The 15,177-nt window shown below is 38.2% G+C and overlaps 1 non-coding gene and 1 pseudogene across 1 annotated transcript; one reads left to right on the top strand and one right to left on the bottom strand.

Annotated features, from left to right (window-relative positions):
- Window positions 1–12,528, top strand: part of LOC130865834 (uncharacterized protein C6orf136 homolog) — a 28,932-nt pseudogene extending 16,404 nt beyond the window's left edge.
- Window positions 12,529–14,093: 1,565 nt separating this feature from the next.
- Trnal-cag (transfer RNA leucine (anticodon CAG)) lies at window positions 14,094–14,176 on the bottom strand. Its single transcript has one exon. It is a non-coding gene; the product is annotated as a tRNA-Leu (tRNA).
- Between the last annotated feature and the right edge of the window lie 1,001 nt (window positions 14,177–15,177).

Raw genomic sequence — 15,177 nt, 5'->3', positions numbered from 1 at the left:
GGTACTACAATTTTTTCTAGATCTGTTCCTGGTAATTGATGAAGCTTCAGTTTTCCTTTTTGAATCAACTCAGAAACATTTTCCATATAAGTTTTTAACTTTTTACTCAGTTTATGTAGTAAAAATATTAAGATTTTAAAATATCCATTTTAAGATAATATCTTCCCACTGCATTAAAACTGTTATAGGGGAATTTATGGAAGGTAAATTAACCAGAATGAAATTAAGTACTGGTTCCAAATGATTCACATGTGCATCCTATGATTTCTTCTCTACAAAAGCAATTATTTCTCAGCTTCAGCTGATAATTCTCTGGAACTATTTAAGTCTTTATCACCTTTCAAATTATGGAACAAATTAATAAGCTCTAGATTTGTTACTCTAATAGTGGGCAATAGATGGGCCACATCTCCCAGAAATCTTTTCTAAAGTTGTTAAGAGTCTGCAATTGATTTCTCCTGATTAGACCTTTTGGAGTCAAATTTTTTATAAAATCATTTTATATCCTTAATATGAATAGAATCTCCTTTTTGTATTTTTTTCAAGAGCAGATTACAATACCCAGCAAGGCAAAATTTTCTTTACTTCTTCAAACATTTTCTCTAAGGTATATATATTTTAATCAGCTAGTAAAATATTGTCAGTATCTGACTCTGGATTTTTATTAATAAGATTTAATAGAATCTCATATCACTAGTTTTATTTTTAATTTGCCTTTGTCATGAAATATCTTGTTTCTGTCTATATCTATATCTATGTCTATATCTATATTTTGCTGGGTATAGTAGTCTGGGCTGGTATCTGAGGTCTCTTAGAGTCTGCAAGACATCTGCCTGGGTCCTTCTTGCTTTTAGAATCTTCACTGAGAAGTTTGGTTTATTTCAAATAGGTCTGCCTTTATATGTTACTTAGCCTTTTTCCTTTGCAGCTTTTAATAGTTTTCTTTTGTTCTATATGTTTAGTGTGCTGATTATCATGTGGTGAGGAAACTTTCTTTTCTGATCCACTTTACTTGATGTTCCATAAGCCTCTTGTGCCCTTATAAGCATGTTCTTCTTTAGGTTAGAAAATTTTTTTCTTGATTTTATTAAAAATATTTTCTGAGTCTTTGAGGTAGGACTCTTTTCTTCCCTCTACCCATATTATTCTTAGGTTTTGTCTTTTCATAGTGTCTTAGATTTTCTGGATGTTTTGTGTCAGAAAGCTTATAGTTTAACATTTTCTTTGATCAATATATGATGTGGAATTTCCCTCTGTATACTGTGAATGTGTTTTATTATCATTAGTTAGTACAAAAACTGTTTTGGCCTATGGTAGGACAGATTAGAGATAGGCAATAAAACTAAACTGAATGTTGGAAGAAAGAAGGTAGAGTCAGAGAGAAGCCATGTAGCTGCAGAAGGAGAAGGACACAAGAACCTTACTGGTAAGCCACAGCCTCATGGCTATACACAATTTAATAGAAATGGGTTAATTTAAGATATAAGAGCTAGCCAGGAATATGCCTAAGCTCTTGGTCAAGAAGTGTAGTAATTAATATAGTGTCTGTATGATTATTCACTTCTGGCTGGCCAGAAAATGAAGGCCCAATCTCTGTCTACAGATATATCTATTTCTTCTATCATGTCTTCAACACTGAGGCTCACCCTTCTATCTCTTGTATTCTGTTGGTGATGCTTGGACCTCTAGTTCCTGTTTCCTTAATAGATTTTCCATTTCCAGAATACCCTCAGTTTGTGCTTTCTTTATTGCTTCTATTTCCATTTTCAGATCTTGAACACTTTTATTCATTTTCTTCACCTGTTTTCTTATTTTTTTTCTTATAGGTTGTTATACTTTTCCTCTAATTGTTTGCCTGTGTTTTCCTAGATTTCGTTAAGGGATTTATTTATTTCCTCTTTAAGAACCTCTATCACCTTCATAAATATGGTTTGAGGTCATTTTCTTAGGTTTCAGTTGTATAAGAATATGTGAGGCTTGTTGTAGTAGGCTAGTTGGGCTCTGGTAGTAACATATTGCCCTGACTGTTGTTGCTCTTATCTTAGCATTTAGACATCTGGGTTAGGGATTATTACAAGTCTAGGTACTGATTTCTGAGTTAGTCTTCAGTGGATGGGTGTTTTCTTCCTAGGCTTCAATTTCCTCTTTGGTCTTCTCGTTTTGTAGCTTCGATTTCTGTTGGCCAAGGAATGACTTCTAGTCCAGCAGTGAGTCTCTGTCCAAATTTATGGCTGGACTTCAGGAGGTCCAGAAGTGGTCTCTGCCCAAGTTGGAGAATGGAGTTCTGGTAGCTGGCATGACCTCTAGTCCAGCAGTAAGTCTCTGTCTAAGTTTTCTTATGTGATTTTCTGACTGGCATGACCTGTACCTGTTCTTCAGACTAGTATGATCTGCAGTTTTTGTGATATAGCTTTCACGTGAATAGCAGATATGAGCCTGAAGTGAATGTAGGGGCACAGTAGGAGGCATTGGCAATGGGCAGGTAGGATGACAACAGGTTGGTTATTTAGGATCCAAATCAAGTGTGTGAGAAGTTTCAAGGGCAGGTGGGTCTCAGGTCCCATCCTGTGAGCAGCATATATCCACCTGTGTCTCAGTGTTCTTTACTGACCTCATTGCCTAATGTGGGAGTGTCATATATCAATCTGTTGATTTCATTGGTTAATCAATAAAGAAACTGCTTGGTCTGATAGGTTAGAACATAGGTGGGTGGAGTAAACAGAACAAAATGCTGGGAAGAAGTGAAGTGAGGCAGATGCCATGCTGCGCCTCTCCAGGGCAGACATGATGAAGCAAGCCGCCAGGTCAGACATGCTGAATCTTTCCCAGTAAGACTGGTGCTACACAGATTATTAGAGATGGGTTGATCGGGATGTGAGAGTTAGCCAGTGGGAGGCTGGAGCTGGTGGGCCAGGCAGTGTTTAAATAAATACAGTTTCTGTGGAATTATTTCGGAGCATAAGCTAGCCAGGTGGCCAGGAGCCGGGTGGCAGGAATGCAGCCCGTTGCTCTCACTACAGAATGGCGCCCAACGTGGGGCATGAACCCACAACCCTGAGATTAAGAGTCTCATGCTCTACTGACTGAGCTAGCCGGGCTTTACATTTAAAAGGGGAGAGAGACCACACCCCAATGGGCTGAGATCTCAGTGGCTATTGGCTGAAGGAGCAGACGGAGCTCCCGCAACAATTGCCAAACATGGATTTAGACTTGTCAAAAACAGAAATGGACTGTATAGAAGAACCCCAGCAAGTTAGAGTCTACTTAAGTGGAAGATTTACTTTAAGTATGAATCAATCCTACCAAACAGATTTGGACAGGAAGTCAAGAAATTGTTGTTGGTAATTACCTATAAATATTACTTTTCTGAATTGTACACACACACACATACACACACATGCACACAGTTTCACATAAATTCTGTCAGGTGGCTTCCTTGCTATGCTTCTTATAACTACATTGTTTTTTTTTTTTTTCTTTATAGAGGACCTTCCTCACTTTAGATGCTTTGGCTGTTACCCTTCTTTTTTTTCTATGCCACTGTTTGTTCATACAAACAACACTAATGAGCAGGAATGTGTATGACAAAAAAAAATCGTCTTCTTATAAGGTCAACTGTACCACATCACAATTGAACTCTACCTGTCACTCCATGACAATACGAAATAATAATCCTTTTGTCTGTCTCTTTCAGCTCTTCCATCAAGGTTCTTGTCAACCTATTTTCAGTCAAGAATTTACAGTATTTCTTGTGAAGGTTTCTTTGCATAAATATTTTGTTTCTTAATTTTATGCCATATTTTTCCCTTGTTTTTTAAAGCCCTGTTACTCAAACTGAAAATCTCATCCTGTCTTGGCATGTTAAAACAACAAACAGATGTTGTACACATCACTGTTGGTTTTCTGTTTCTATAGGAGGAAGTTGGCTGAAAGAATCTATGTTGATCAGTCCTCAATGCCAGTACCATCAGGGCCATCCTTGGAATGTCCCTTCCTGTCCATAACCCCACTGTACGCCGGCTACTGTGAGCATACAAAGTCATTTCATGCCACGCCACACTTACACACAACCTTGGTACAACTGTACAACAATCATTTTGTTATTCATTAGTATAAATGATTAAAATTATTGCCACTTCTTTTTTTAACATTTTCTGTTCAATTGTCCTGTTTTTGAATAAATTGTGAGCTTTCTGAGAGAGGGAACTCCCTGAAGATAAATATTCTAGATTCAAAACATCTCCAAATCTGACTTTTGGATAGCTTGGCAATATCATTTATAGTGCACATTATGTTTAAGAATGTACATATTATAATAAAGACTTTCAATTTGAAAATATGTATAAAGAGCAACTAAGCACCTATATAAGAATATATTCAATTTTGTAGATATTTTTACTTCAGCCATTAAACTTCCTCAAGAATACATAGATTATATGGATTATTTTACATTACTAACTTATGTTAGCTCATCTCACTTACCTAACACTTAAGCAGTGCAAGATGACTATAGGATCTTCCCTTTCCAAATCCCCGGTTCTTAGTCAACCAGATGCAAATGCATACACAAAAGCCACTATGTTTATGCATAGTTTAAAATGGCATTCTCCTTTGTATATTTAGTATAATAGTAAAGTATTATTACTTTAGTATAATTCTTCCCAATAACCAACACTGAACAAAAAGAATAAATTACAAAATGATTAGATGAAAATAATGGTCTAGGTATTAACATTTTATTAATAATGGTAAGTTCCATAAAGATTTGTATACCTACCACAAACAAAACGTTTCAAACACATTTACTATAGGTTTACTTTCATCTTTGTTTTGAATGATCTAAAACAACAGGTCCCTATTTTAAATACTTAATGTTTCAAAATAAAAATGGTATTTCTGCCTTATTGTCAACTCAGAGACTTCAGTTTAATATGAATTAGTCTTGAGCTACACTGGAAAGGTCCCAGCACATTAACCCAAAGCAGTCTTCTCCTGCCAAAATACAGGCAGGAAGCCATTCATTTTGTCGGGTTCATTCATATTGCTCTGTTCTGTCTCACTCTGTTGTAGCCATCACCAGCATTCTATGCTCAGTTAATACTGTTCTTAGATACAAACACAAGGGAAGATCTTTTTGAAGTGCTAACATATGGAAACTTCAACCCTTGGAGAATTGATATTTCTTAGCTAAAGCCAAGAATCTTGGAAGAAAGAAGTTGAGTGCCTTCTTTGAACTTCCAAATGATGAGCTGTAATCTGTTTATCTCATTAGAAGTGACTCACAATTTCTGTCTTTAATCATTTAAGAGTTTAAGATGCTAGTGAGGGATGCAACCGTATAAGACAGGACAAAGCAAACGTAAGTGATTCTGAAAGAGAGAATGTGATTCTGACAGTATTTTAGATAGGCCTTCTTAGCAAGGGAGAATGTACATATATTATATGAAGTGCTTTGGAAGTTTGTAGATTTGAACCTTAATAAACCCAACAGAGTAACCTGATTCTAAAGAAAGTGAAGTGGTGTTATCTTATTGTCAAAGAACATGAATGGAGTCCTTAGACAGCAGGACATCCAGAATAATACAGACAATGGAGCCTCTTGGAAATACAGAAGTGGGCCTTCTCTGCAGCATCTGCTTTTCAATAACTCCAAGGAGAGTTATTGAAGTTTAAACATTAAAGTTTAGGAAGCACTGTAACTGGAGGTTTCACTCTTGCCTGCCAGTTCCTGAAGTGTACACTGAGGCTTAATATTAATTAAAAACTGTTTGGCCTATTAGCTCAGACTTCTTATTATCAAGCTCTTACTACTAAAGTAATCCATTTCTAATAGTCTGTACTTTACCATGAGGCTCTTTGCATGTTACCTCACACCTTGTTTCTCTATTAGCTTCTGGTGTTTCTCTGATTCTTTCTCCTGCTCTCTCTCAGCTTACATTTCGCACCTAACTGTTTTTGCATGAATAATAAAAACCCAGAGACAGATATTGGGGTTCAACCTGAAGATCAGAAAAGCAAACCAACCAGCCACTAAAGCAACCTTTTACCTCTACCAAATCTTTAGACCAAAGGGGCATGATCCTGTGTCCATGAATCCTCAGACTCCACACTCCAGTGAGTTCCTGTCTCTTCCCCTTTATGTTCCTATCTGCCCAGCCATATCACTCCTGTCTCCACCTCCCTAGTGCTGGGATTAAAAGTGTGTGATCCAAAATGCTAGGATCACTATTCTTTTAGACTGATTCAAACATGAACAATCCTGCATCCTGGAATTAAAGGTGTGTGCTACCATTCCCTGGCCCATGGGGCTGAGTAGTATGACTTCTTTGCCCTCTGATCTTCAGGCAAGCTTTATTTATTAAAACACAAACAATATGCCACGATAAACTGTATTCTGACTGGCCACGTGCCAAAGCAGCTTCTTTATTAACCAATGGTAATGAAACCTATTCGCAACATTCAGAAGGACATCCCACATCAAAGCACTGCTCCCAAGCCTTGTATCATCTCTCTTCTCCTACACTTACTTCCTTGGCAACTGTCTTAGTGTATCTTTTCCTGATGCCTCACCCCTTTTTCAACTCTGCAAAGGTTTTAGAGTTCTGTTGTGACTGTGACCAGTCTGTGAACAGGAAGAATATCAGCGGTGGGTGACTTTGTCTTCCAGGTCATTCCCATTCCAGTCCTTAGCTCTAAGAATACTTCACAGAAGTGGAGGAAATCTGTTGCCAGGAAACCAGGTCAAGACCATTACAGTCAAGCTTAATTAATTCATGCTGACTCATATACAAAATATTGTCTACTGGCTTGGAAAAAATAAAACTAGGCACATAAGCCTCCAAAATTAGGATTTGACAAATATTAATAGATATGGTTTTTAAATTATACAAAGTAGCAAAGCCTAAAATGCTTAATCAACCACAACTCTCCATTGGTTAAATTCAGTAATTGACTTTATCTGTTAGTGTATGTGTGTGTGTATCTGTCTGCGTGCGTGTGTTACTGGAAACTGAATCCAGAACCATGCACAGGCTCAGCAAGAACTCTACCACTAAGCTGTGTCTGTGGCCTCTTTTTTCCATTTTTATTTTGAGGCAGGATCTAACAAAGCTGTCCTTTCTGGCTTGGGTGTTGAAATCATCCTGTTTCAAACTTCCTAAGTGACTGGGATCAAAGACAATCTAATCTTCATATTTTGACCCTTCTCATCACCCACAGAAAATTTTCCTGGTCACTTACACTCCAGTTTTAAAATTGTCTTTAATGTGCTGATTTTGGAACAAATATTCATGAAATCTTTTTTTGTTGTTGTTGTTTTTTTGTTTGTTTGTTTTTTGTTTTTCGAGACAGAGTTTCTCTGTGGTTATGGAGCCTGTCCTGGAACTAGCTCTTGTAGACCAGGCTGGTCTCGAACTCACAGAGATCCGCCTGCCTCTGCCTCCCAAGTGCTGGGATTAAAGGCGTGCGCCACCACCGCCCGGCTTATTCATGAAATCTTAACATTTTTTCCTTTCCAGTGTCTATATATTCCATCTTTTCTATTGCCACTTCTATTCTCTGAGTGACATCTGTATCAACACTGACCTTGAGGAGCACAGAGAAAACCAGACTAAATTTCATAAATTTCCTATTCCTTCATACTAGCTGATTTTACCACACTTCTAGAGGATCTACACTGTCTCCAAAGTAAGTTTTGTTACTCTTTCTTTGTTTTTGTTTTTTGAGACAGGGTTTTTCTGTAGCTTTGGAACCTGCTCTGGAATTTGCTCTGTAGACCAGGCTGGCCTTGAACTCACAGAGATCCGCCTGCCTCTGCCTACTGAGTACTGGGATTAAAGGCATACACCAACTGCCTACCAAGTTTTGTTACTCTTAACTGCTTAATATTTGCACATCCTAGCTAGACAGTTGTGATGCATGCCTTTAACCCCAACACTAGGAAGGTAGAGGCAGGTGGATCTCTGTAAGATTGAGGCCAGCCTGGTCTACTACAAAGTGAGTTCTAGGACAGCCAGATCTGTTACACAGAAAAACCCTGTCTAAGAAAGAAAGGTATGCACCTTAATAGTTTTGTACTATCTTAGTATTGTGTCTCTCTTTTGGGGGCATCATGATGTCCCTAGCAGTGACACCATGAAAAGATGTTGTGGTGGCTATTCTGGCTTGTCAGCTTGACTATATCTGGAATTAACCAAAATCCAAAACTGAGGGCACAACTGTGAGAGATTTTTACTTAATTTAAAGAGGGAAGTTCTACTTCTAGGGTCTTTGACACATTTTTAATCCAGATCTTTTGAACTGGGAAACCCATTGCGAATCTGGCCTATGCCTTCTGCTGGACGCCTATATAAGAACATGGAAGAAGGAAGCTTTTGCTCTTTGCCTGTTTTATTTGGTTTTGCTAACAGCCCATTCTTTCACTGGCATTAGAGCCTACTTCTCGTGGTTCCACAATATACTGAAGACCAGCTAAAACAACCAGCCTTGTGGACTGAGCATCTGCTGGATTCTTAGGTTTTTCATTCAGAGCCAGCCATTGTTGCATTAGCAGAAACACAGTTTATGATTCATCCCAATAAATTCCCTTTCTATATAGAGAGATATTCATTCTACAAATTCTGTTGCTCCAGAGAGTTCTGACTAGTACAGTAGCTAAGAGCAAAGTTTTCTCTGGTGCATGTCTGACAGTATATGGCACTGTGGGAGAACTTCCCAGCTTCTGTCTATTGTGTGTCCCACTACATACATGTCTTTCTGCACCCCTTTGTTCATACGTGTTTTTCTGGGCTAGCTGTTTCGATTTTCAATCATTCTGGCCTCTAGTGTTTTCCTAGCTGTCTCATTTTTGTCCTATGTGGTGAGGGCTGTCTCCCTTCAGCACTCAATACTGAGAAGCTTCATCCTGAAAGGATACATTTGAATCCATTTTTTAAAGATGAAAGGGTATGAAAAAGTCTTGTCTCCTGTCTTTTCTATTTATCTAACCAACCAAGCTCCTAAACAGACCCAGCTTTGCTTCCCCCTTTATAAATCCAACATGCCTCCCTTCCTCTTAGAAAGAACAGATCACAGGCACCCACACAAAGAAAGCATTCCATATTCTTCAAAAGACTTAGAGTATCTCATCACTTTAGCCACTATGTATCCTTTTTTTCTCCAGCTGTATGCACTTTGTAACCTTTGAATCTGTCTTTTGTTTCTTTTAGGATTCCTGTGGGTTTGTATCTGTGATGATGGAAGTTACAAAATAATCTCACGCTAGTTCAGAATTCTGTATAATAAAGGGTTATTTGTTTAGGGGTAGACTTATAGATCACAGTCCTAGATCACAGTCCTCTGCACACACAGGGAACAGGAACTGAATCTAGCAACCAGAAGCAAGAGAGAGTGAGCACACACTTTACAGTTGCATTTATAGTATAAGAGACCATCCCCAAGTGGAGAGTGAGCACACACTTTAGAGTTGCATTTATATTGGCTGAAAGAGCTCCCACAACACCCTCCAACTTTTGTTTAAATAAGAGAGTTCCCAACCCAATATAAACTGTGTACACTAGGAACAGATATAAAGTATAAAGTTAGAATTACAGCCAGCATAAATAATATTACACAAATAAAACATGTAACAAATGTTTCAATAATTATCCTATCTTAAGGCATATTATAAATAACTTGGCCAAGTCATGAGAGGAAATTAACTACTACTATCTAGTCTTCAACCCCATTGAAGACCCAAGAAGTGAAATACTGTATCTAAAGAAACTAATTGGTCTGACTAAAAGTATAACAAACATGAATGACTATTGACCTATAACACTTAGTATTTATATAACTTAAAGATTAAGACTTCATATCAGAATATTAAATAATATATAAACAACTGTACAGTAAAGGAAGACAATGACTTAAAAATGTAAACAATGTATAAATATCTTGATCAGAAGTAGAAATATATAATGCAATTTGATAAATATTTCCTAAAATTGTGTCAATATACAAAAAGTATTAGGCAGAGGTAGAAACATGCATGCATGCAATCTGACAAAATAACTTTGCATAGGTGTAAAAATATTATAAACAGAAATGGGAACATATTCAATATAGCAAATATAATTTAAACTTGCATCAACATACAAAAAACTATACCAATGTAAATTATCCAAAGTAATAGCTCACAAGTATTCACTCTATGACTTATTATTATTATTATTATTATTGTGAATAAGTTCACAGTAATGTATTGTAAATTATCCATAAATAATAGCTCACAAGTATTCACTCTATGACTCATTTTATTATTATTATTATTATTATTATTATTATTGTGAGTAAGTTGACACTAATGTAATGTAAATTATTCATAAATAATAGCTCACAAGTATTCATTCTATTACTTATTATTATTATTATTATTATTATTATTATTAGTGTAAGTTCACCTTAATCTACCTATTATCCCATTCAGTTTTCCCTCTTTGTTGAGATCTCTTAGCCTACATAATTTCTACCCCAACCCTATAAAAGTAATAATCAACCCCTAAATGGTGTCCTTAAGAATGAATACAAACTTTTTTGGGAGAAGGGATGTCGTCTTCTAGAATGGCTGTAGTAGTTGAAAGGTTTGAAGAATGCTTTTCCATCTGAAATACATCTTTGTACATCTTGAAAATCTAATTAACATGACTACAAGCTTGACTATTATAAATGATTATTAACCTATTTTTCTTAATTATTGATTAAGAAAATTTTAAATGAGCTTCACAAACATAATACCTTAATAAATAACAGAAATATATATATGCATGTATATATAAAACAACACTGATTTTAAATTTGTATCAATAGAGTAAGATCTATACCAATGCATATCTCTATAGCCTATCTCCCTTTAAATGAAAAAAAAAAAACATTTATAGACAATATTTGGGAATATGGGTGCAGTTCTCTCCAAACCGCTTCCTGTTTTTTGTTGGGTAAAGTATTTTTGGGGGTGTTCATTGCAACCTTTCAGAAGGGTTTGGTGCATCAAATTACATTGTCTGGAAGAAATTTACAGGTTCTCATCTTCTGTGAAAACAAAAGAACCTCTTTTCCAAAGCAACATATCTTTAGACCTAAATTTTGAAATCATGATAACTTTAAAATATATATTCTGGTTTAGCTCAGCAGCTCATAACAATGAAATATTTCTCTGTACTTAGCTCCTTCACAGTAAAAAAAATTAAAAAACACAATAATATACATAATTCAGACTCTGTGAATATTCCATCTTTACTTGTTATCAGCCTTTTTACTTAATTTCCACATTGCTGTCACAAAACGCGTGCCAAAAGCAACTAAAAGGGGGATTTAGTTGGGCTCAAAAACCAACACTACAGTCAGTCATGTGGGGAACGGCAGTTGGTCATTGTGTGCATATCAAGAATAGAGGTGATTCTCTTTCCCCTTCACAAAGCTGGCTCAGGGGCATGCTGCTTAGTGAGAAAATGGGACATAGAAGGCTCCCCTCACCTGGAGAACACCACATACCATCTGGGTGAGGTCAAGGGCTAGGCCTTGAGCTCTGCCTCTGTGCCTACCAGGCTTGACCCCAGGCCCAGCTTTCTCCTCAAATTCATCCATTCCCACCTATCTGGTCCCACTCTAATCCATCCAATTCTCCATCTTTTCCTCTTCTCTGGTCACTCCCACTCCCACATCTTATCATGTACCCTCTTCTTCAGGCTCTCCTACCACCTTGCTCTCAGGTTCAGGCTTTCAACTCACTGTGGGTGGTTCTTCTAGGAAAGAGGGAGGAGGACCCGAGTTGCACGGCAGCTGTCTGGATGGGCTTAGGAGCCTGTTGGAGGGACCTCCTTACCCCTGTCCTGGGGCTTTGATACCTTTCCAATGGAAATCTTACCCTTTCCATGTCACCCAATCAGGAGACCAGATAATGGAAGAACACCTGGCTGTCATGTCTGAGAAACTTAGACATGAACTTCCTAGACACAACTATACTCTATAATCAATATATGTGGACCTGAACATTAGTACCAAGGGCTGAACACAGTACATTATGTCCATGGTCCTTTGCAGCTTCCCATGATGACACTCTATATTTCTTGGATGTGGAAGTCACCAGTGAGATCCTGAATATTCCATACAAAGGAGTGGATGTGGTACATTGTGTTCCTGGTCCTTTGCAGCTTTCCTGCTTGGAACTACTTGCACAGTTATGGTTGAAGATTTTACAGTTGACCTGTTACCCTGAGAACTGGTCCCTGACATCCTGCTTGCATCTAGTAGATCTGCCCATACATATCTTCTTCCTGCATTTCTACAGGTATAATAAAGAGGAGCTTCACTGGACCTTTGATGCCTAGTCCACCTTCTACCTGAATTTCTGTGACCTCATTAGTCACTATCACCTATGGTAATGCCTTCATTCCCACCTTCAATGCCTGTGAATAACTGCTAGTGAGAGCTCTGGTGGCCCCGGATCTGTCAGAACCTGAGCCCATCTTACATGTGTGCTCCAACACCTGATCCAAACCTGGGTGAGAGCAGCAATAAAGACTTGACTACACACAAGAAAAGGTAAAGGCGGACAAGAAAGACCAGGGCTGATCAACTCCCTCCACTCTCCTTCCTTCTTCCCATCTCATGCTGTATTAAGCTGCTCTGTAATTTAATTTGTAAACTGTAAAGACAGAAGAAGAGGAGGAGGAAGAATAGAAGAAGAAGGGGATGGGGAAGAAGAAGAAGAAGAGGAAGAGGGAAGAAGAAGAAGAAGAAGAAGAAGAAGAAGAAGAAGAAGAAGAAGAAGAAGAAGAAGAAGAAGAGGAAGAGGAAGAGGAAGAGGAAGAGGAAGAGGAAGAGGAAGAGGAAGAGGAAGAGGAAGAGGAAGAGGAAGAGGAAGAGGAAGGCAATTATAGGACCCCTCACATTTAGGATATGTCTTTCCACTTTAACTAACCTTATGACAACTACCAGCAGACATTCCTTGACATTTGTTTGTGGGATAATTTGAGATTCTGACAAGTTCACAGTCAACACAACTCATAGCCTGTTCTCAGGCAAAATAGCCTGGGTTGAATCCCCAGGGTCCTCACTGGAGAGAAGTAGTGGCTGGCCTCTTGTCTTAGTAAGAAGCTAGATTGGAGTTCCTGACTTCGTTAGGAGAAGCTGAGTGGCTCCCTCACGTTTTTTATGCTTATGGGATGAAGAAGCTGTTTAGAGTTCTTGGCCTGTGTGCAAGTTATCCCTAGCTATGAACTGGAAACATCAGTCGAATGGGATCTGGAGACAGCTCCATGCCGCCACCCGTGGCAGCCCGCTCACTTCTTTAAAGGGATCTCTGCTAGGACAGAGGCAGGATTCTTAATTTTCCTGACGAAAAGGCTCTTGGGGGAATCCAGTAGGAAGCACAGTTGGGGAAGAAATTACTTTAAAGATAAATTTAAACACAGGCCGAGGCAAAGAGGGGTGCTTCGAGGAAGTATAGAATATACAAAACTGTGAGCACAGACTCTGGAGAGCTGGGCTTATGTGTTTTGGCAATAGCCATGTATATGATTTTAGTGACTTTCAAGTCATATCTCAAGGTATTGCTTAGAAACTCTTTTATCCTTTCCTCCATGTTTTAAATAAGCAAGATTATAGCGTAGCTTCAGAAGGGACTTAGATAAGATTGCAATGTGATAAGATAAAACCATAGGTCACAAGAGTTGTGCAGGGTTAAGTCATGTCTTTTACTGTTAATAGGAATTCTTGTCTGAAAGAGAAAACTATGGGAATGCAAGTATGAAAGGAGAAAAGTAATACTCAAACGCCATATATATTGAGGCCTTAAGCAAGGTTCATTGCTATTTTAACTTTATTTAGGAAATCTTGATTAAAAAAAAAAGAACATTGTCACTATGTAGCCAAATTTTTGTTTGTTTTGTTTTATTTTATTTTTTGAAACATGGTTTCTCTGTGTTGCTTTGGAGCCTGTCCTGGAACTAGCTCTTGTAGACCAGGCTGGCCTCGAACTCACAGAGATTTGCCTGCCTCTGCCTCCTGAGTGTTGGGATTAAAGGCATGCACCACTACCCGGCAAACAAAAATCTTGTCAGAAGTGGGATTCGAACCCACGCCTCCAGGGAAGACTGCAACCTGAACACAGCACCTTAGACTGCTCAGCCATCCTGACATGTACCAAATTTTATAGCAAATGTTATAGTTATGATGCAATCTTGGACTCGGCTCCCAATTTTTCAGTCAGACTCTAGGGTCAGGCATTCTGTCCTTTCCCATTCTGTCTCCATTTCCATCATCTTTTCCATCTCCGTCTCCGTCTCTGTCTCTGTCTGTCTCCATCTATCTCTATCTCAGATTTCCCTGCCTTTTTATTCTGCCTCAGAATGAGAGCATCTCAGCAAGGTCACCTTCTCTCCTTTCTGGAATTGCTTTTACCATTAGGCTCCAGGAAAAAGATGATGTTTTTCTTTCCTTATTGTCTTTTCCAAGGATAATGTGGGAGCTCAATGGCATCTCTAGGAGATGATGCTACACTCTGAAGCTTCTCCTTCCTCCTTCTCCTGTTCCTCTTCCTTCCATCCCCAAGTCCTTCACAACTTGCCTCCCCCATCTCTTTACCCATCCCTACCAAACACCCATCCAGTCTTAGTCACTGTGTTCCCTGCAACCACTAAATCACTAAATTTGGACTGCCTGTTCCCACAAGAGGTTCTCAGGGGACTCAGGCGGGTCCAAAAGCAACCGCTGGAGCCTAAGCCAAAAACAAAAATGGAAATAGAAATCACAATGGATATCAGGTGCTTACGAATTTTGAGGTTCGTAATGAAAAGAGCCACCTAATGCTTAATCCAAAGACTCTTTAAGACTGCATAACAATGAAATTATATGAAATGAAAAATTTCCAGAAATTTCCAGACAAGTGAAAGTCTCCATCACATATATTGGCAAGAGTGTTAGTCCCATACCATATAGAATACTTAGTTTGCGTTATTCTGCCAGAAACAACATTCAGGTTAACAAATACAAAATAGAAATAAATCAGTAAATTTGTATTGCTGTGCTCACCTGCTTCAGTTTCTCCTGCTTCAATGTTGTAGCTTGTGGATTTCAATAGCTTTTTCCTTTTCTCTTAAGTTATCTGTATCAACAGTTTAGAAAATTATACTTTTTAGA

This window comes from Chionomys nivalis, chromosome 24 (assembly GCF_950005125.1).
Source record: "Chionomys nivalis chromosome 24, mChiNiv1.1, whole genome shotgun sequence".
Classification (NCBI taxonomy): Eukaryota; Metazoa; Chordata; class Mammalia; order Rodentia; family Cricetidae; genus Chionomys; species Chionomys nivalis.
Note: the sequence above shows the minus strand (reverse complement) of the source record. Positions and strands in the feature narration are given on the sequence as shown.